Consider the following 24233-nt stretch of genomic DNA (forward strand, 5'->3'; position numbering starts at 1 on the left):
AAAAGGAAAGAAGCCTAATTATAGCCCACTGAGAAATAAGATGTTGATGTATAAATGAAATCATGAAAAAAAACATCTAATAGCATGCTTGGGAAGAGCCTATAGGCTTGAAAGATGGATAGTGCTTCAAGCAGGGAAGGAGAGGGGAGTGACAAAGCACTACGGCCAGGTCTTAGGCTGGGGGAGAGGAGTCTCAAGTCATGCAAGTTGCTTCCAGTATCTCTCTGTGTGCTATCCTGTCTGTGCCCAAAGCAGGGATCTTTCTGCATCCTCAGAGGGTACCTGCAAACCAACTTACAAAAGGCAGTGAGATACAATGCAAAGAACTTGGGTAACCAAATCACATGGGCTTAGCTTTGCAACTTATCAACTGAGTGGCCGTGGGTAAATCACCTCACTTCTCTTCATCATCAATGGAGATAATACTTTGTAGGACTATAGTACAATTAAAGGAAACATACATAAAGTATTTACCATGTTCCTTGAATATATTAGGTATTAATAAACTTTATTATACTGATTAGTATCATTATTATTACTATCTATCCCTCATAATGTGAGGAGCATGTCACTGGGTTTCCAGTGGTTTCCATGGTAGTCTCCAGGATTTGGCTATTTTCTGTTAAAAGGACATGGCTTTTCTTTCAAAACAGTGAGAATTGCATGTTTCTCTGAAGTAAAAATATTCAGCTCCCACTCAACACCCTACCTACCTATTGTGGGTATAATTCTGAGGGGGAGGTGGGAATTATTTCTTTGAAACTTATCACTGAGCCAGAACTGAAACTGCTGAGCCAGGCTCAGTAATGCCTTCTGACTGTGGTAAGTGGGGCCCCTCCCACACTTTGGAGTGTCTTTTGAAAAATGTCTATGTCCTTCTATAGTACCTGGCCTGGCTGTGCAGTCCAAGCAGGATGTCCTGAGCCCTGGTTCCTCTGGGTCCTGGTCACTAGACGTGCCTAACTTGAAATTTTCTCAGTCCTCCTCCAGTGCTGGAGATCAACCAGGGCTAGCAGTGACAATTGGGCCGGGCATGTCTCAGCCCTCCTTTCTCATTCTCAGGGTGTTCTCAATCTTTCTAGTTCCCCAGATGTAGAGACAATCAGATGCTCTGAGAAGGCCCAGAACTTATGGTTATGGGCTTGTCCCATGTCCCAGTTCCAGGATAAGATAGATGCCTGGGTAAGCAGATCACTTCTGTGTGTTTCCTTCATGGAATCATACAAGATTGGGCCACCAGAATGGTGCCAACATACTGAATTTGGGTGACTCTCATTTATGTTGGACACAGGAAGAGTCTAGAGCTCTGAGATACTGATAGTCCACCACTGACCTTTGGACTTGAGCTGTGTATGGACCCAGGCATTGGCTCTTGCCCATCTATGTTCTAATCAAGGTGCTGTCTCCAGGTTTACAGCAACTGAAGATAGCATGGGTGGCAGCAGGCATCCTTAACCCTGTATCCCCTTCTGCTAAGTAGTTTCCAGTCTCTTTACAGTGCTAAGATGTCCTCCAGAAGTAGCTGTCCCTACCATGAGATATCTATCTTCTTTGAAGTCTTTCAAAATTGTTACTCTGTATCTCCAATAAGCCCTGCTCATTGTCTCCAATCCAAGTGTGAATGTTGTGGTCTCTTGGGCCATTAATGAGGTGTGCCATTTGAGAACACACTTTCCTTGCACAAACAGAACAGTTTCTCTCAGTATCTGGGCTCCTTGCTTATTCTTCCTGCTGATGGTGGTATGTGAAAGGCAGTTAACATTGTGCAGTCAACTTTGACAGAGTACATTCTAGGAATGTAGGGACTACGACCTAAAGCTAGAATTCAAGAAAAAACATTGTTGGAAGATGTGTTAATCTAAGTTTATGCTATACAATTCCTAATGGTACATTTAACATAACTGGCAAATAAATTATTTATTCACATTTTTCTGTATACTTAAGATGAACCCTGCATTTGTGTACATCATTAGAAACCAGTATTTGTAGGGGCACCATGAATGCTGAAGCATCACAAGTAATGATGTAACCAGCGTTAAGTAAATAGTATTAGGAAACTGCTGAGGCAAGAAGATCTACATTGTTTCATTACAAATATGTCCCAAAAAGCCATGCATTGTGAGTAAAAACAGTAGTGATAGCTTTTTCTGCATGTGGGAGATATCAAATTATCTCCAGAAACTATGCCTTTGACAATCAAGAATATGAAAAGATGGCTCCGGATACTTTACATGCACTCATTGAACAATAAACAAACACCTAAGTATCTTCTCTACACATTATTCTAAATCTTCATCTAAATTCATGGACCTCGCATGAGGTCTATAAATTTTGTAATACAATTTTTAATCAAACTGTTTATATAGACATAGGCGTCACAAAAAATCTTTGCCTGGAGCCCTGCATGCCTTAGGGGTGGCCTTGGTGAGATCAATATAAAACATGTCTAGCTAGTGATTTAACTATGGAATCTTGTCACTAGAGACAGGATAAAGGAAAATATCTGATGACTGCTTGGTACATTGTTCCTCTCTTATAACTGAAGGGTCACTACAAGTCGCACCTATGCACCTACAGATATATCATAATCAGCCATTAAAAATAAAGTTTTAAAGCAATCTTTCACAATTTGTACACATTCTCACAATATAATATTACAAGTGAGCAGCAGAATTTTATATATATTCTAAAATTCTACTACATAAATGGAAAATGCATAGAAAAAAGACAAAGGAAATAGGATACGATATTGAGTTGTCTTTTTTTTTTTCTATTAAAGCAGGTTTCACAGGTAAAACTCCTCTTCCAAGGAAACCAATAATTTTTTTCTTTATTGAACAGAACAAATTGGTAGAAAAGTGCCTTACATATTGAAACTTCTACATCCCAGAATGTGGCTTTAATTACTATATTTTATCAAGAAGTGTTTGTGTATAAAAATCAAAAACACAAGTATCAAACTGCTGAAAATGTAACACGGTGTCAAAATTATTAATAGACAATGATAATATATTTCCAGAAATATAAAACCAAAAAATTTAAGAGCATGTTGGAAAAGCGGAGAAATCTGAGGGGATTTTGCTGTTTCATGTGTACTTTTCACTACTTTCTAAATTTGCTACAATAAAATGTACTATTTTCACTTTTTTTTTTTTCAGTTCACTGAATTTCTTTCAACATGCCTCTCTCACTACTCTGCACATGTTTCCTTTTGCCTATATACTCATTCTCCCCAACTACTTACTTTCATTTGGCTAAATCCTATTTATCTTTGAGATTCCATCAGCAACATCACTTCCTCCAGGCACCCTTCTCAGATCCCTCAAAGCTGCATTAAGTGTTCTTGCAATGAGCTTCCACGTTATCCTAAAGATTCTTATCACTCTACACGTAACTGAAAGTTTGTTTGCCTCTTTCCTATCAGCTCTACACTCCAGCGATGTCCATTACTGTGCTTGGCAAATAATGAATACTGAGAAATATTTCTGAAATGAATAGATTAATGAAAATTAAAATACAATTTAAAACTCCCTTTAAAAATATATACACATAGGCCGAGCGTGGTGGCTCATGCCTGTAATCCCAGCACTTTGGGAGGCTGAGGAGGGTGGATCACGAGGTCAGGAGATTGAGACCATCCTGGCTAACACGGAGAAACTTCGTCTCTACTAAAAATACAAAACTATTAGCCAGGCGTGGCAGCATGCGCCTGTAGTCCCAGCTGCTGGGAAGGCTGAGGCAGGAGAATGGCGTGAACCTGGGAGGCGAAGCTTGCAGTGAGCCGAGATTGCGCCACTGCACTCCAGCCTGGGTGACAGAGCAAGGCTCCATCTCAAAAAATATATATATATATATATATTTATATAAATATCTCATGTACACACACACACACACACACACATACACATAAACAAAACCTAGGAGATTCAGGGAAGCTTTTTGTTACCGTTATTTGTTTAAGTTTTCCAGTGATAGTTTAAAAAATTTGTTAAGCATGATGATTAACTTTTCACAATAATGCAATAATGTGTGAGCTGTGCCTCTTTCAAGCCTTATTATAATGTTGGCCCATTACCCATCTGATGTGAAGAAAAAACTGTTATCACGTGCTTCAGTAAATAAAAAGAGAATTTGTGGAATTGTTGACAGTTACAAAAAAAAAAAACCTGGTAATTCTTTGGGGCAGTGTTGAGCAAATAAGTTCCTAAGAACACTAATTCCATAAGATATTCTAGGAAAAAAAGAGGGAGAGAGGGTCTATAATCAAATAACTTCAGGAAATGCTGTATGCACTGGTCCCCTCTGAAGAATTACGTGTATTAGCATATTTCAGTGTTGTAAAAAGTCCTGCTGTAATGAATATGGTTAATTTATTTTTAATCCAGTACTTCTCAAATGTATTTAAATATGAATCCTTCCTTTATGTAATACTTATTAACATCTATTTCCCAGAACACTTTTGGAAATGCTGGGTTTCAGAGATAAAGGCTTCCAGAGGAAGGAATTTTCTGGCTCACAGTGAAGGCAAGAAATAGGAAAAATACTGGAGAGAGAGACAATAAGACTTAAAAAAAAAAAGTAATAAAATGTAACATTTATTGACCACTTACTATACAGTATGTCAAGTATCTTACATATACTAGCTTAAGTTTTACAATAAATTAAAAAAGTAGAAACTATCATTCCCACTTAATGAAAAGTAAATTAAAATTCAAAGGGATTAAGTATGCTGTAGACAGCACCATGTCTGTCTGGGTTACTTCATACCCTTCCTCTAACCATTATGCTATGAGCACTGAGCCACACAAACCCTCCTTTCCCTGGTGGATTAGGTGACAGAATGGAAGCACTTCCTTCCTGTATTTATTTTCCCTTCTCTTCCTTTCTTTTCTCCCTTTCCTTCCTTCCTCAAACATCCTGAGTGTTCACTCTGTCAGTCACCTGTGGAACTTGTGGTTTCAGAGATGAATAAGAAATGATCCCTATTCTAAAAAAGCATCCAGTCTAGCCCACCAAGTTAGTCATCTTCCAAGCCCTGGGATAGACAAACAGGTGGATAAGAGGAAAGACGACCCTGTGGGTTGCATCAAAAGCATCTCAAAGGCTGCTGAGGTCAAGATGAAAACCCCACCTAGGGCTTCTTCCCACACATTTCTGGGGCTGGAGCCTTAGAAGAGGTGTTTAGCAGTATGGGGTGAAATGGTTCACGCACAAATCACCAAATTAATGCAATTTTCATTAACTAGATTTATTAGTGAACCTGGGGGCAAGTATACCTGTCCCCTATTTCAAATATTCTCTGGAGTTCTGGGAGATGAACAATATGCCAATCTGGCCATATGCCAAGAAGCTAACGGGGAAAACAAGTGTATTAATAAAATTTCAACCACACAGGGTTTAAAAAATAAATATAATTCTGGGCAGAAATAAATATGGTCCTTACTTTTAAACTAATATATTAGTTTAAGGTAAAGGGAGCTTTTATCTTCCTAGATCATACTGCCAGTCACACTGCTCTGAGTGTCTGCCTCACAATCAGAAAGGAGAGGTCCATTGACAGTTAGGAATGTTTTAAGAAGGCAATGTGGAAGGGGAGAGGTGGGAAGGAAGGGAGGGAGGAGACTTGGATGAGACAATAGAGTCATAGGAGATTAAGGGACGTTTGGGGCTTTGATACCACCTGGATTCTCCGCTCCAAGGTTTAGGTTTAGAAAGATACCCACTACTTCCTCACAGATGCCTCATGATGCCCTAATCTCAAAAAGAATTTTGGACTGACCTAGGGAGGCATTTTTGATCTCCCATGTGGATAAGGAGTTTCAGGCCTGCCATTCTTCTTGCTGAAGACTGTCACTGAGAGGAGGAGAGGTGAAGGTAAGGTTCTGCTTGAAATTCAACTAGTGCTGCATAAGGAATGATACACATGAAAAATTGATCATGACACTGCACTCAGGCAAATATTATTAATAATGCAATATTTAAACACACAATATATCCCTCTTAATGATGAAAAGAAATCCAAGGTCAAAGCAAATAAAAGTCATTCCAATGTTAACAAAAGGAAAAGAGAATTTCTCTATGCACATCACTCCACAATAGCTTCCTTTATACCACCATCTAAGAGAGTAAGTAGCCCTTCCATCAAGAGAGGTGGCAAAACTCTTCTCAACAGGAATATTTCAAACCACTAGGCAGTTCTAGAAAAGTACAGAATTCAGGAGTTTTAGCCCTTCTTTTCTCATCTTCTCTAATGTAAAACGAAGGTAAAAATACCTAAACTCTTTCTGGGCCTTGTTTTCCCATCTGCAAAATGAGGAGGCCACTAGATAATCTCCAAGTTAACAAATTGCAATTTTGAATATTTATAATTATGTAGATAAATTTGGAAGCTTCTGATAGAGCTGGATACAAGCTCAGTTCCTTCACATACTTGGAGTAGGACCTTGGTCAAGTTACTTAACCCCTCTAAACCCCAGATTCATAAGTGATAAAATGAGACAATAACATTCCTACCTCAGAGATTTATTTTGAGTACTGGGTAATTCAAGATAATACTGCTAGAGAGAGAAGACATAAAAATCAAGCCCAGGTCTGTTTAACTTCAAAGACTATGCTCTTCCCACTACGATAGTGGAGAATACGAACAAGAAAAAATGTCTGCAAAGCCAAGCAGAGTGCAGCAGAAGCACAGGCTTTCTGCTGTAGAATGCCAGAGGCAAGAGGAATTAACATTGTCTGTGGGTGAAGGCAGCAAGTTGTTACATCGGGAAAAGAGCTCTGGAGTCAGAGGCCAGTGATTCAAAACATTTAACCTTTCTTGGTCTCAGTGTCTTCTCCTGGAAAACAGGGAAAGTAACAGTACCTGCTTTACAGAGTCATTAAGAGTAAAGATGTAAAGGTTATGTATATAAGCATTCAGCACAGTACTCAGGACATTATAAAATCAATAAATAATAGCTATTGCTATTATTATAGTAGGTTCTTTAAATTACATGAAATTAAATATTTTTATTATAAGTGATCAAAACTTCTAGACTGACCTCAACACTGCACAAGATACTGGTAACCCTAAGAGAATCCTAAGTCTAGAATAGCATTGTCTATTGGCTTTCCAACTTCTGTATCACAAAAGAAAAAGTCTAGAAAACACATACTGTGGCCTTCAACCAGGCTTTATTCTCAGAGGTATTATTTACATTTCAAATTTATTATTGTCTCCCATGGTGCTGACATGAAATAACCTTCCATTCTCTTCCATGTTAAAAGAGTACAGTGTTTCTTGGCTCCATAAATAATTCAGGGCTATATTAATATTTTAAGAATAAGCAATATATTTGAACCCTAGAAAAACCACAAGGATTGAAATTAGTTATTTGTAGCTGAAAACTTAATTGCTCCAACATATTGATTGTTTTTTTCTTCCAGGTTTTATTGCCCACACAATGAAGAGTGCCTACTCTCATTCTAAATGCTGCGTACTTAATTATATCTGTTAGATTTTATTTTTATGAAAACTCAAAAGCATCCAACCATGAACTTAAATGCTTTTGCCCATCTGATGCTAAACACAGAACCATTTGCCTTTCTTTAAAACAGTGCACTCTTCTTCACAGATATTTTTCTTAGGATGACAGATGCTACTTTTCAAAAATATCAGGTTTTTGAGTTAGCACTTATAACCTTGCTAATGAAAGAGAAGAAAACTATGATGCAAATATGTGTATGCATGATCTTATTTAACCCTTAAAATAACCTCCAATATAGGTAATATCTTACCTTTTTACAGATGAAGGAATTGAGGTTCAAAGACATCAGTAACTTGTTCAAGGTCACAGAGCCAAAATGTGCATCCAACCCTAAAACCCAAGCTCTTTCCTCTAAACGAGGGTTCCTCATAGTACTAATAATGATAGTAATAGGTAAGATATATTGAGCATTTACTATGTGCCAGGCAGTCTTTTAAGATGTTTACATGCATTAATTCATTTAATTCTCACAATAATCCTTTGAGATAGGGGCTATTTTTATCTCATTCCACAGTTCAGGAAAATAAAGATTAGATAGTTCAAGCGCCTCTTCCAAGTTTCTTTGATATTAAGTGATGGGCCAGAATTTCAAGTCATATAGCCTGGTTCTAGGGTTTATTTATCCTATACACACTATAGTCCTAGATGGCAAAATCTAAAAAATAGAGGAGTGGGCTTCCATCAGCAGGTTAGTAAAGTAAGATGTCAGAGGGCATCTTCTCAGTTCCACATGGGACACTAAACAGATATCTAATGACAATAAGGTGGCCATGACAGGAAACTCACAGATGATAAGCTAACAGTGTTAACAACACCTATTCCTGAATGTGGTCTTGGATCTTTATAGCAAACATGATCTTACTGGCTGATCTATCAAAGTTGGCCTGCCCAGTAAATGGTAGTCTACCAGGGACCTCTGTACTACATGTGGTTGTACCCTAATGTTTCTTAAATTGTATCTAGACAGGGTATTGCCTCTATTATCTATGATGACAGAGTTCCAGGAAGAGGAAGACAGGTAGAATTAGCTGAAGAGTGAAGAATCTAGATCATCAGACATTTATTGAATACCAACTAAGTGTCAGGCCCTATGCTGAATCTCTGACTCTTGTTTGCTACCACGGCAGCTTCAATAATCTAATATCAATCTTTTGACTTCAACCTGGTCATGCACCTCTAGACCACACATTTCCTTTAACCCAACACATCAGGGTAACAGCTCCCTATCTTACATTTTCATTCATCCTGATGTTAATCATCCCTAGAGTAGACAATAGATGGGAAATTCACAATCCCAGATGCTAACACAAGAGATGAGTCAAAGCTCTGAGAAACAGCTATTGAATGTAAATGTCCATTTTCCTTGGTCTTGAGTAATAAAATAGTGCATTGGCTATATATTGTTGTATACAACTTACTCCAAAAACTCTAGTGGCTTAAGACAGCAAACATTTATTATCTCTCACAGTGTCTGAGAATGAGGAATCTGGGAGTAAATTAGCTAGATTTTTCTAGCTCAATGCCTCTCATGAGGTTTTCATCAAGCTGTAGCGCTATAGACATCTGAAAACTTTACTGGAGCTAGAGGAACTGCTTCCAAGCTCATTGGCATGGCTCGGAAGGCTTCAGTTCCTCATTCCTTTCCATAGAACCTCTTATAACATGGAAGCTGGCTTTACCCAGAGAGGAAAAAAGAGAGTGAGTGCAACCAAGATAGAACCCACCATATCTTTTATAAACTTATCTCAGAGTAATATAACCTTATCGATTAATATAACCTTGTCATCACTAATGCCAGATTTTATTTATCACACATACTAACTATGGTACAGTGTGAGTGGAGACTACACAAGAGTTTAGGGTGAAGATCACCGGGAGCCATCTTGAAGGGTAGTTATTAATACCATAAATAGCAAACAATACAATCTTTAGAGCCAACTGAAAGGTATTACTTAACATTCAGTCAAACATACTTTGGAACAAAGAAACAACTAAAATAATTTGATTTAATTTAGGTTAATTGGTTGCTGAATGAATTAAGTTCAAGTGGGGGTTAACTATATTTATAATTTTCATTCTTTTAATGAGAAAAAGTTTGGCAGATACTTTTTTCATTTTTTTTTATTATACTTTAAGTTCTAGGGTATATGTGTAGAACATGCAGGTTTGTTGCATAGGTATACACGTGCCATGGTGGTTTGCTGCACCCATCAACCCATCATCTACATTAGGTATTTCTCCTAATGCTATCCGTCCCCTAGCCCCCCACCCCCCAGAAGGCCCCAGTGTGTGATGTTCCCCTCCCTGTGTCCATGTTCTCATTGTTCAACTCCCACTTAGAGTGAGAACATGAGGTGTTTGGTTTTCTCTTCTTGTTTTAGCTTGCTGAGAATGATGGTTTCCAGCTTCATCCATGTCCCTGCAAAGGACATGAACTCATCCTTTTTTATGGCTGCATAGTATTCCATGGTGGATATGGGCCACATTTTCTTTATCCAGTCTATCATTGATGGGCATTTGGGTTGGTTCCAAGGCTTTGCTATTTTGCTATTTTGAACAGTGCCGTAATAAACATATGAGTGCATGTCTCTTTATAGTAGAATGATTTATAATCCATTGGGTATATACCCAGTAATGGGATTGCTGGGTCAAATGGTATTTCTGGGCCTAGATCCTTGAGAAATTGCCACATTGTCTTCCATAATGGTTGAACTAATTTAAATTCCCACCAACGGTGTAAAAGCATTCCTATTTCTCCAAATCCTCTCCAACATCTGTTGTTTCCTGACTTTTTAATGATTGCCATTCTAACTAGCATGAGATAGTACCTCACTGTGGTTTTGATTTGCATTTCTCTAATGACCAGTGATGATGAGCTTTTTTTCATATATTTCTTGGCTGCATGTATATGTTCTTTTGAGAAGTGTCTGTTCATATCCTTTGGCTACTTTTTGATGGGATTGTTCATTTTTTCTTGTAAATTTGTTTAAGTTCTTTGTAGATTCTGGATATTAGCCCTTTGTCAGATGGATAGATTGCAAAAATTTTCTCCCATTGTGTAGGTTGTCTGTTCACTCTAATGAGTTTCTTTTGCTGTGCAGATGCTCTTAGGGAAAGGATTCCCTATTTAATAAATGTTGTTGGGAAAACTAGCTAGCCATAAGCAGAAAGCTGAAACTGAACCCCTTCCTTACACCTTATACAAAAATTAACTCAAGATGGATTAAAGACTTAAATGTAAGACCTAAAACCATAAAAACCCTAGAAGAAAACCTAGGCAATACCATTCAGGACATAGACATGGGCAAAGACTTCATGACAAAAACACAAAAAGCAATGGCAACAAAAGCCAAAATTGACAATTTGGATCTAATTAAACTAAAGAGCTTCTGCACAGCAAAAGAAACTATCATTGAGTGAGTTTCCTAATCCTGAGTTCTAATTTGATTGCATTGTGTTCTGAGAGACTATTTCTTATGATTTCTGTTCTTTTGCATTTGCTGAGGAGTGTTTTACTTCCAATTATGTGGTTAATTTTAGAATAAATGCCATGTGGTGCTGAGAAGAATGTATATTCTGCCAATTTGGGGTGGAGAGCTCTGTGGATGTCTATTATTTTTGCCTGGTCAAGAGCTGAGTTCAAGTCCTGAATATCCTTGTTAATTTTCTGTCTTGTTGATCTGTCTAGTATTGACAGTGGGATGTTAAAGTCCCCCACTATTATTCTGTGGGAGTCTAAGTCTCTTTGTAGGTCTCTAAGAACTTGCTTTATGAATCTGGGTGCTCCTGTTTTGGGTGCATATATATTTAGGATAATTAGCTCTTCTTGTTGCAGACCCCTTTACCATTATGTAATGCCCTTCTTTGTCTCTTTTGATCTTTGTTGGTTTAAAGTCTGTTTTATCAGACTAGGATTGCAACACCTGCTTTTTCTTGCTTTCCATTTGCTTCGTAAATCTCCCTCCATCCCTTTATTTTGAGCCTATGTATGTCTTTGCATGTGAGATGGGTCTCCTGAATACAGCACACTGATGGGTCTTGTCTCTTTATCCAATTTGCCAGTTTGTGTCTTTTAATTGGGGCATTTAGCCCATTTCCATTTAAGTTAATATTGTTATGTGTGAATTTGATCCTGTCATTATGATGCTAGCTGGTTATTTTGCCCATTAGTTGATTCAGTTCCTTCATAGCATCGATGGTCTTTACAGTTTGGTTCCTTTCCATATTTAGTGCTTCCTTCAGGAGCTCTTGTAAGGCCGTCCTGCTGGTGACAAAATCTCTCAGCATTTGCTTGTCTAAAAGGACTTTATTTCTCCTTCATTTATGAAGCTTAGTTTGGCTGGACATGAAATTCTGGGTTGAAAATTCTTTTCTTTAAGAATGCTGAATATTGGCCCCCACTCTCTTCTGGCTTGTAGGATTTCTGCAGAGAGATCTGCTGTTAGTTTGTTGGGCTTCCCTTTGTGGGTAACCTGACCTTTCTCTCTGGCTTCCCTTAACATTTTTTCCTTCATTTCAACGTTGGTGAATCTGACGACTGTGTCTTGGGGTTGCTCTTCTCGAGGAATATCTTTGTGGTGTTCTCTGTATTTTGTGAATTTGAATTTTGGCCTGTCTTGCTAGGTTGGGGAAGTTCTCCTGGATAATATCCTGAAGTGTATTTTCCAACTTGATTCCATTCTCCCCCCGTCACTTTCAGGTACACCAATCAAACATAGATTTGGTCTTTTCACATATCCCATATTTCTTGATGGTTTTGTTCATTCCTTTTCATTCTTTATTCTCTAATCTTTTCTTCATGCTTTATTTCATTAAGTTGATCTTCAATCTCTCATATCCTTTCTTCCGCTTGATTGATTCAGCTATTGATACTTGTGTATGCTTCAGGAAGTTCTCATGCTGTGTTTTTCAGCTCCAGGAGGTAATTTATGTTCTTCTCTAAACTGGTTATTCTAGTTTGCAATTTGTCTAACCTTTTTTCAAGCTCCTTAGCTTCCTTGCATTGGGTTAGAATGTGCTCCTTTAGCTTGGAGGAGTTTGTTATTACACACCTTCAAAATGTACTTCTGTCAATTTGTCAAACACATTCTCTATCCAGTTTTGTTCCCTTGCTGGTGAGGAGTTATGATACTTTGGAGGAGAAGAGGTGTTCTGGTTTTTGGAATTTTCAGCCTTGTTTGCACTGTTTTCTCCCCATCTTCGTGGATTTATCTACCTGGGTCTTTGATGTTGGTGACATTTGGATGGGGTCTCTGATTGGACGTCCTTTTTGTTGATGTTGATGCTACTCCTTTCTGTTTGTTAGTTTTCCTTCTAACAGTCAGGCCCCTCTGCTGCAGGTCTGCTGGAGTTTGCTGGAGGTCCACTCCAGACCCTGTTTGCCTGGATATAATCAGCAGAGGCTGCAGAACAGCAAATATTGCTGCCTGATCCTTCCTCAAGGGGCATCCACCAGATGCCAGCTGGAGCTCTCCTGTATGAGGTGTCTGTCAGTCCCTACTAGGAGGTGTCTCCCAGTCAGGAGACATGGGGGTCAGGGACCCACTTGAGGAGGCAGTCTGACCCTTAGTAGAGTTCAAACACTGTGCTAGGAGATCCACTGCTCTCTTTAGAGCCATCAGGCAGGGATGTTCAAATCTGCTGAAGCTGTGCCCATAGCCACCCTTTACCCCAGGTGCTCTTTCCCAGGGAGATAGGGGTTTATCTATAAGCCCCTGACTGGGGCTTCTGCCTTTTTTTTCAGAGATGTCCTACCCAGAGAGGAGGAATCCAGAGAGGCAGTCTGGCCGCTTGCCACAGCGGCCTTGCTGACCTGTGGTAGGCTCCAACCAGTTCGACCTTCCAGGTGGCGTTGTTTACACTGTGAGGGTAAAACAGCTTACTCAAGCCTCAGCAATGGCCAGTGCCCCTCCCCGCACCAAACTTGAGCATCCCAGGTCAACCTCAGACTGCTGTGCTGGTAGTGAGAATTTCAAGCCAGTGGCTTTAGCTTTCTGGGCTCCCTCGGGGTGGGAGCCGCCAAGCTAGACCACTTGGCTCCCTGGCTTCAGCCCCCTTTCCAGGGGAGTGAACAGTTCTGTCTCGCTGGCATTTCAGGTGCCATTAGGGTATGAAAAAAAAACTCCTGTAGCTAGTTTGATGTTTGCCTAAATGGCCACCCAGTTTTGTGCTTGAAACCAGGGCGCCTACTCTGTAGGCACTGGAGGGAATCTCCTGGTCTGCCAGTTGTGAAGGCCGTAGGAAAAGCACAGTATCTGGAGTGGAGTATATGGTTCCTCACAGCACAGTCCCTCACAGCTTCCCTTGGTTAGGAGAGGGAGTTCCCTGACCCCTGGCACTTTCTGGGTGAGATGATGCCCCACCCTGCTTTGGGTCGCCCTCCGTGGGCTGCACCCACTGTCCAACCAGTCCCAATGAGATAAACTGGTTACCTCAGTTGGAAACGCAGAAATCACCCACCTTCTGCATCAATCTCACTGGGAGCTGCAGACCAGAGCTTTTCCTATTCAGCCATCTTGCCAGCAATCTTCCAGTCGCTATTTAAACACCTATTTATGATTTTCAAAGGTTCTTGAGACTTCCTTAGTTTGGACAATTAGGCCCTCAGGGCTAATAATATTTTTATTCTAGTTTCACATCTGGACACTCCCTTTATACCTAGCCCCTCCTGGCCTTTGTGATTGGCTGTTCCTTTGGCTGGTCTACTGGCTTTTTGATTCTATAACTCACCCAAGATTCTGTCTCTCAATTTTCCCTTTTGGTTCTTCACACTGAAGTCTGCCCACGGGGAACACACATACTGATATGTTCCAACCATAGCTTCTAAGATATTACTCCCTGCCCAGAGCTTAGCAGTCCCTCTCAGGATCATGCCTCTTGGGAAGGAGCCATTTGAAAACCACTTTTTAATTGTGTGGTCTTGAGAAAATTTCAGTTTTCTTGACTTTCTGAGCCTCATTTTCCTGTCTGCAAAATGAAGGTAAAATTACTTAGCTACCCAACAAGTGCAATCTCTTACTAGCTGTTTGATCTTGAGAACTTATTTAATCCCACTTTTCCTCATCTGGGCAACAGAGATAGGGGTACCTTTCTCAGAGGGTTGTGAAGATTGTGATAATATACGTTAAGCACTTAGCATTATGGTCAGTAATTAGTTTGCAATCAATAAACACTGGGCACTAAGTTAATAAATATCATAACATACTATAATAATAATAGCAATTATGATGATGATGGTGGTGATGATGATGATGCTGTCTCATTTTTCTATTATGTCCCTAAAATTGACATTTACTCTGTCCAGAAATTGACATCTCATCCCCAAACATGTGCCCCATATTTCTGGAGTTACTTTAAAAGGAACATCATATATTTGCATGTATAAATTCCAGATCATATATGAATCACATGACATAGTCATACTCAGTAAATGTCTGATAAATGAATAAATGAACAAATGAATAAATGTGTTGTATTTGCTAAGAATTAGGGTTGGTATTTACTTGTTCTTGCCTATGAGAACAAAACTAAATCCACAACTCAGTATTCATATTTTCATGCAACTGCCTTCAAGTTGATCTTTCATGAATGCCCAAACAAATCTGCCATTCCAGTCAAACCAATATAATAAGCTTATCCTTTCTACTTTGTGTAGTAGTAGACAGGTTTTGGACTTTGAAATCTTTGACATGAATTTTAATTATAGCTCTGCCATTTACTACCTCAGAGACCTAAGAGAGGTCCCTTAACCTTACTGAGTTTTGGTTTTCTCCTCTGTAATGTGGAAATAATAATTAGTCCTCAATATAATTGTGAGATTTTGGTAAGCTGATATATATTTTAAAATGATGGCACAGCAATTAACACATAATAGAAAATCAATAACTATTAGTTTCTTTGTTGTTTTTGCTTGATACCTATTTTTGAAAAACAATTCAGTAATATGTATCAATTCTGAAACTCCTCCTTCTATCCAACAATTCCATATCTGGGTATTTCCTCAGGAGGTGACCTGAACAAAGACAAATATTTATATATAGCTATATTTTGTCATGTCTGCATTTTTAATAGAGCTCTTCAGCAATTGGTAAATAGGCTTTCACAAAGAAGACATTCATTTAGGATAACACTTGGAACTATTTTAGTGTTTGCCTCATCAACAAGCTAGCATTTAGAACAAGTACTCTTTCACACATTCATTCCCTTACTCATTCAACAAATATTTATTTAAGTGTTAACTATGTGCAGGGCAGAGTGAAAGAGAAGAGATGAATAAGACACTTTCCTCCTTCTCATCAAGCTTATAATGTTGTAAAAATCCAGATTGCTGATCCACCATTCTTCCCTGATTCTGGCAGACTCTTACTCATCCCTTGGTCACAGTTCAAATGTCACCTAACGTTTGATAGATTCTCTGACCTTCCTAGTAATCAAAGTACTTGGTTCCTTCCTATTTGCTTCCATAGGATTTTGTACATGCCTATTTTTATCGTTGACCACATTATATTGTTAGTGTATGTTTACAAACATCTTGTCTCTTTTGCTGAACTATGAGCCTCTCAATGCAAAAGCCTCCCCAGTTTTGTTCAAATTTTAAAGGCTGCAGCAACAAAATAGGTAATTACACTCAATAAATGTCTGTTGATGTATGAATGAATTAATGAACAAATGAAAATCAATCGCACATTATAACTATGACTTAATTCAAAATTTTAGGATATTTCCTGAAAGATGAATACAGCTTAAAAGGAGGCTAAAGAAGAGACAGTTTACCAGGTTTGGAAAGCAAGAAAGGCATGATGGAGAGGATAGAAGTTCATAAGAGCCTCAAAAGATAGAAAGGATCACAATAAAAATGAATCATGGGGTATTCTGGGTCTATGGATTAACCGGAGCAAAAGCACAGGGCTGCGAAAGTTGGAACAGGGGTATGGTTTATGCACGTTTGGAGGCCAGTATAAAATCCCATTCATGAAGCCGTTAGAAAATCAGGATAGGAAGGGAGATTAGAACTATTTTGAACGACCTTGAAAGAGTGAAGAATTTATTGTGAATTTTATAGTTTGTGTGCATAGTATATGTGTGTAGGTGTCAAGGAATATATTTTAGGAAAATAAAAGTTACTCAGGAAAATAGTTCCAGCAATATATAAATTATACCTGGATGTAGGGGTCGTGTAGGAGTGAGAATGCAGAGATGCAGGTAGAGACCAAATGGGAGGCTAGAGGAAGGAAATTTAGGTTAGGGTAATGGGGGTCAGAGACATACTTACAGGAAAACTACCAGGTCAATTGCCTTAGCTTTGGAGCACCACATATTCATAGCAGCATACCTCCCAAGTATTCACAAAGGGAATACATTAAAACCTCTATCCCCCAGTAACTCGAGAGCAAGATTTCAGTGCTGCTGCTATATAAAACGAATGAGGTCCATCTCTGATTTTAGAGAGCTTTTTAGCCCAAAAAGGAGACAAAGAAGCACACAAGCAACTGAAATCTTAGATAGGCTATGATAAGTGACAAAGGCATATGTAAAAGAGATCCCAAAGGTTCAGAGCTCTAGTTCTTGTGACCTGCTTTGTAATCTTATCTTCTTAAGATGGCTTTGCTCTGTATTCATGTCTAACTCTGCTAGTTAATGTTAGTAAAGTTAGCAAAGGTATAACCTCAGGAATGTCGATGTTGCGGGAAGTCAGGGACCCCAAACAGAGGGACCAGCTGAAGCCATGACAGAAGAACGTGGATTGTGAAGATTTTATGGACATTTATTAGTTCCCCAAATTAATAGTTTTGTAATTTCTTATGCCTGTCTTTACTGCAATCTCCAAACATAAATTGTAAAGATTTCATGGACACTTATCACTTCCCCAATCAATACCCTTGTGGTTTCCTATGCCTGTCTTTGCTTTAATCTCTTAATCCTGTCAGTTGAGAAGGATGTACATTGTCTCAGGACCCTGTAATAATTGTGTTAACTACACAAATTGTACAGCATGTGTGTTTGAGCAATATGAAATGTGGGCACCCTGAAAAAAGAACAGGATAACAGCAATTGTTCAGGGAATAAGAGAGATAACCTTAAACTCTGACCGCTGGTGAGCCAGGCAGAACAGAGCCATATTTCTCTTCTTTCAAAAGCAAATGGGAGAAATATTGCTGAATTCCTTTTCTCAGCATGGAATGTCCCTGAGAAAGAGAATGCGCACCTAGGGGTAGGTCTCTGAACTGGCCCCCCGAGGGCATACCTGTCTCTTATGGTCGAGATTGTAGAGGTGAAATAAACTCCAGTCTCCCACAGCGCTCCCAGGCTTATTAGGAAGAAGAAATTCCCGCCTAATAAATTTTGATCAGACCGGTTGATCTCAAAACCTGTCTCCTGATAAGATGTTATCAACGACAATGGTGCCCGAAACTTCATTAGCAATTTTAATTTCGCCTGGGTCCTGTGGTCCTGTGATCTCGCCCTGCTTCCACTTGCCTTGTGATATTCTATTACCCTGTTAAGTACTTGATGTCTGTCACCCACACCTATTCGCACACTCCCTCCCCTTTTGAAACTCTCTAATAAAAACTTGCTGGTTTTTGTGGCTTGTGGGGCATCCTACCAACGTGTGATGTCTCCCCCAGACGCCCAGCTTTAAAATTTCTCTCTTTTGTACTCTGTCCCTTTATTTCTCAAGCCAGCCGACACTTAGGAAAATAGAAAAGAACCTACGTGATTTTCGGGGCAAGTTCCCCAATAACTTAACCTTCCTGGGATTCATTTTGTCATCTGTTGCCTATTGATAACTTAAATTATGTTTGTTTGCTTCAGTTATGGAATATTATCTATCTTTGATTTCCAGTCACTATGCCCACTCACCTGTGGGATACTCCACAGGTTTTATCTTCCCTCTGCAGAGCTGACCATTCAACTGGTTGTGACCAAGTGTTTCTATAAATTTTGAGCAACTGGAGAACTTTTCAGCGCAAGGAGCTTGCTTAGCTCCCTATTGGGTGGGGTTTAGAGCCAGCTCCATAGTCTCTCTACTCCTTTTATGGAAAGGTTCCTGCCTTTCCATAAATAATCAGTAGGAACATACTCCAGAACAGCTCCTAAATGGAGCAATGTATAATGTGTATGCCTGAAACATTCCAGACAATGACATGTCCATCTGGTTGGTACTGACTAGGAGTGTTCAGAGTTTGGTGAGGTCTAGATAAGTGAGGAAGATATATGATACTTAAAGGATATAGACAAGGGGAAGAATTTCTAGAGGGATAATAACAACAGCAAAGGCATGAAGGAAGAAATTGATATGGATAGAATAGTAAAGAAATCTTCTAGATTTAGAAAAAAGGTTTGTAGAAAGTCATAAAGAAAATAATGAGGAGAGAAACGTTCACTCAACATGGAAGCACAGGGAGACAAATTTGAGTTTACTTCAAGAAAAACTTTTTACATTATCACCAGAGATATATTTGTTAAGAGAAAGACTGGGCTTCCTTGGAAGGTGATATGTGGCTTGTGGCTAAAAGAATATGAGTGGAGACTGAATGTCAACTTTGGGAAGCTGTTGTCGGGGATATTCCTACCTCGACTAGGCAACTGGCATTAAATTATGAACTCCAAAATTGGAAGGGAATTTAATAAATAGTATAATCTTGATAATGTGATAAGAAATGAGAAAAATAGTACAGAAGAAGAACAGACAAGAAAGGGAAAAGAAGGAGGGAGGGAATGAGGGAAGGAAAGAGACAGAGATGAGATGGAGGAAAGGAGGGAGGATGGAAGGAAGGAATTAAATAAGAAAAAGGTAGAAAGAGAAAAATAAGAAAGTTATGGAGGGAGGGAAGAAAGGAGGGAAGCAGACGGAGGAAGGAAGGAAGAAAGGGATGCATGGTTGAATCACCCCCAAATTGGTACACTAAGCATAGGTCCTCTCAACTCAATACTATTAATAATAATAAAAAACTCCTGGGGTCTATCCACCCATGAATTTATGATTATGTGGCCAACCACGAATAGGACATGGATGCTTCTAGTAATGAAAAATAAGGAAGAGGGGCCCAGCTTTAGATTCTGGACCCTTTCAAGAAGAAAAACAACAGCTAGCTAACAAGGCATTCTAATTGACTGCATCTTGTGGACCTTAAAAGTGTCAGAGCAATTTAACATTTAACAGCTAAATAATATATTTTACATCCCTGCCTGGGTAATTTAATAAACTGTGGTGCCTTCAGGGACCCAGCTTCATATAAATTAACTGCCTTCAACTTGGAGCATCGGGGTCTTTATCTTTTGTCAGCTTAATTATGTGTTTAATTTTACTTTTAACATTTTTAAAAATGACCCACACTAACAACAGCCTCAATTGTTTAATTAAACAAATGGATACTGTTGTATCTGGCATGATCAAAACTCTAATTTGTCGTGTTAATGTTTTGTAGGGAGCCAAGAACTCCATGATGGTACTCAGGCGAATCATGCACTCCAAAGTCTATCTGCCTACCTTTCCAGAGTAATTTAGTGGTTTAACTTAGTTCTGTAGCTATCTTAATACTAATTTGTAACCAAGTCTCCCAGAACTTTAGTATGTTATTAGGTATTTATATAATTTATCTTTGTAGAAAACTTTGCATGGTGTAGATTATAGACTTGAGTTGCATAAAGTATACATCCAAAACAATTTAAGCTCCCGAAGTATTAAAGTCCATAGGCAATATATCAGTCTATAGCCACTAGTCCTCTTTATATCCTTATACCTCCTGTCAAACCATTACTTGCATTTCCAAATATATCAACTTTATACCAATTCTAACCTGGCCCTTCATAGTTCTGTTCAGCTTTTACTTCATAATTACATAAAAGCAGGAGTCTTAACCCTTTGTTACACCCAGAATCTTAGCCTTGACCTCTTGCACTGGCTTGCTTACTAGTCTATATCCTAACTTACTGATAATTCTCATGACTTTTAACTTCATGATTCTTTTCTTCCCCATTTTAGACCAAGATTAATTTCATGTTTCAGGAACACATTAATAGCCCTTTCAATATAGCTTGGTGTCCACAACAGTCTAGATGACCACACCCAATGTTTATACTGTGGTTTCTTGTAGAGCTTCTGAATGTCTCTTACCTAACCTTTTCCACACATAATTGTTAAATAGTTTTCCTACAAAAAGCTTTGATCATTGCCTTCCTGCCTAAAAGCCATTCAGTAATTTCACATTGTCACCAGTATAAAATACAAGTTCCTTAACAAGATAATCAATACCTTTCAAACTTTAGCTCAAGGCCAATATGTTAAACTTATCTGCCTCTAGTTTTCCTATTACTATATTTATATGTTGACAGAATATAGACCTCTCATTTTTCCTGGAATGTATTTTACACACTTTCTCTTTCATGCTTTTGCTCACATTTTTTCCAAATGCCTAGTTATCATTATTTCTACTTCTCTATCTGACAGAACAGACACCCTCTACTAGAAAGCCCACCATAATTTCTTGATTCTATTAACATGAGCTGGGTCAATGATCACTTCACCATATCATCTATTACTTAAAGAAGGCTGGCCTCATGAATGGACTAGGCACCTGCCTAGGTCTTTGAGCTCTATAAATGCTCCACTGCTCCTTCCCAAAGGGAAGATATTTCCTTAGGCTGAGGCCTAGAGAATGAAAAGGAGTGGCTACAGAAAGAGCATAGCAGGCCAAAGGGCCATTATATACAAAGGTAGAAAATAAATCATTGTATTCTAGGAATTCCATGTGCTCTGTGTTATGATTCAACTGAGATTCAGAATAGGAAGAAAAAAATTATATTTGTTTTAGAGAATGTTGGGTACACAGAATTAAATTAGTGCAAATCCATGCTTCACGAAACACTCTTATCATCTGTCTGCACATGACCTTATTATACTTTATTTTGTTTTGTTTTGTTTACAGTTGGTTCTCTGCAGGTTCTGCATCCACAGATTAAACCAACAGTGGATTAAAAATAATATTTTAAAAATAATAAAAATAACAATACAACAATAATATAATTCTTTTAAAAATATAGTATAACAACTATTTACATAGCATTTACATTGTCTTTGGTATTTAAAGTAATCCAGAGATAATTTTAAGTGTATGGGAGGATGTGTACGTTATATGCAAATACTACCCCATTTTACATAAGGGACTTGAGCAGCCACAGATTTTGATATCCAAGGGGGCTCCTGGAACCAATACCTAAGAACACTAAACCATGCCTATATATTTTTTTAAAATAAATTCTAGATTTTACCATGATGACCAGGGCTACTATGATCAATCTTGTATCTTGATGCACATGTTAAGAGTTTCTTTTGAATGGCTGGGCGCGGTGGCTCACGCTTGTAATCCCAGCACTTTGGGAGGCCGAGGCGGGCGGATCACGAGGTCAGGAGATCGAGACGACGGTGAAATCCCGTCTCTACTAAAAATACAAAAAATTAGCCAGGTGTGGTGGCGGGCGCCTGTAGTCCCAGCTACTTGGAGAGGCTGAGGCAGGAGAATGGCGTGAACCCAGGAGGTGGAGCTGGCAGTGAGCCGAGATCGCGCCACTGCACTCCAGCCTGGGCGACAGAGCGAGACTCCGTCTCAAAAAAAAAAAAAATAAATAAATAAATAAAAAATAAAAAAAAAAAGTTTCTTTTGAATACTTACCTAAAAGTAGAATTACTGGCTATTATGTAAATGTCCAGTGTTTGCAAGATAATGCCAAATTGCTATGATCTGGAGGATAGCAATTAGAGAAATAGTCCAGATGAGAATACTCAACCAAGTTATTCACCTCCTCAGATTGCTCAAGCATGGTTTTTCCTTGATGCTACTGATAACCCTATGGAAAGATCACCTGGCACCAACCACAGTCTTGGAGGTTGCAGAAGAAAGGGTTTATCTTCATTGGAGTGAGGCTTTTGAGCCCCTTCGCTACCTTTATGGTGGGGATCATGTTGCCTTGGCACTCTGCCTGTTCAGCTAGCTAGGCCTATTGTTGGTGCAGCCCTAGATTTTTGTTTTAGGAATGACCCAGCAGAGCTTGGCTTCATGTCTTGCATCATGCAACTCTTGCCACCTGCACCAAGGACTTCCCTGTTGTTGCTGAGGTACAATAACTATGGTACCTGCTTGATGCCAACACATTTATATTGGCTCACCTAACTGGACCCATGAGGCTTCAGGCCACAGGTGGGCCAGGATGGAGTGCACTGGTTGCATACCATCTATCTCCTTAGTGACTCATTCTGTATCCTATGATTCACTCTGCTGATGTCTCTGCTGCTGTCAGCAGCCACTGGGGACCAGGTGGCACAACCTAATGTATGGAAGGAGTTGATGCTTTATAGGGCACATTTTTCACTAATGGGAAATGAGAAAGACTGAGAAACAAAGCTGTGGTCAGCCGGTAACGTGCCTATGTGTGCTTCCTATACCTCTTCACCATATTAATTCCCTTTTTGTCTCACTCTTGGTGCCCTGAGATTGCCTCCAACCCAAATTGAAAAGCAGTATCAGCATAAGTTTTTACCTCAGGCAAGCCAAGTAGCATTTTAGACCAGCAAAGCCATGTAAGAGAAAGTATAATACTAAAGCAGTGGAAGTGTCACAGTTGTAGGAAGGAAGGAAACTCAGCTCAGCTGTAGCACAGTACTTACCCTCTGCTCTAACTTACAGATTGCCTGGCCAGCTAAATAGCTGGTTATATCTTGCCCCATGATCCCTCCTGATCTGCATAACAACTGGATTATTCCTTGCTGAACGTATTACATCAGTCCATTTCTATTCCTATAAGGACTTGCATTTTTTCTGTTTCACTTTTTGCAGCTTCATCAGTTCCAACCCAGATCATCCATGTCATGTGGTCACATATTTTGTTTTATTGAGGTGAAACTCATATAACAAAATTAACTGCAATTTTAAAGTAAACAACTCAGTGACATTTAACACAGTCACAACAATGTTTTGCAACCACCACCTCTATCAAGTTCTGAAACATTTTCATCACTTCAGAAGGCAGCCCATTAAGCAGTTATTTCCCATCCTGCTTAGGGGATGAAGTTTAAATCCATGTGTATTGAGTGATTCTATGTGCTGAGCACCATCTACCTTACTACTTTTAGGTCACTCCATCCATATGCTAAGCCTATAAAGTTAGATTTTTTTCTCTGGCATTGCAGATGAGAAAACTGAGGTTCAAAGAGGTTAGGTGAGATATTCAGATGACCAGAATCCAAGTTTGCATAAAGACAAACCCCATGCCTTTCCACTAAACCATGCTGCCTCAAAATTATGAATATTTTTCTCAGTTATAAGTGGGAGCTAAGCAACGGGTATGCAAAGGCATACTGAGTGGTATAATGGACTTTGGAGACTCAGAAAGGAGAAGAGCAGGAGGGGAGTGAGGGATAAAAAACTACAAATTGGGTACAATGTACACTACTCACGTCATGGATGCATTAAAATGTCAGGCTTCACCACTGTACAATTTATCCAGGTAACCAAAAACCATGTGTACCCCAAAAGCTATTTAAATAAAAAGTATATATAAATTTATATTTATATAAATACGTTATAAATTTATATTTATATAAATACATTATAAATTTATATTTATATAAATACGTTATAAATTTATATTTATATAAATACATTATAAATTTATATTTATATAAATACGTTATAAATTTATATTTATATA

The 24233-nt window shown here is 38.8% G+C and overlaps 1 protein-coding gene and 1 pseudogene across 10 annotated transcripts in view; one reads left to right on the top strand and one right to left on the bottom strand.

The window, feature by feature from the left end:
* Window positions 1–24233, bottom strand: part of LOC116473135 (AGBL carboxypeptidase 4) — a 1494771-nt gene that overhangs the window by 652816 nt on the left and 817722 nt on the right. The gene's annotated exons all lie outside the window — the stretch shown is intronic.
* On the top strand, window positions 3972–4085 carry LOC116474055 (small nucleolar RNA U13; annotated as a pseudogene).

Source organism: Hylobates moloch, unplaced genomic scaffold (assembly GCF_009828535.3).
Source record: "Hylobates moloch isolate HMO894 unplaced genomic scaffold, HMol_V3 SCAFFOLD_8, whole genome shotgun sequence".
NCBI lineage: Eukaryota > Metazoa > Chordata > Mammalia > Primates > Hylobatidae > Hylobates > Hylobates moloch.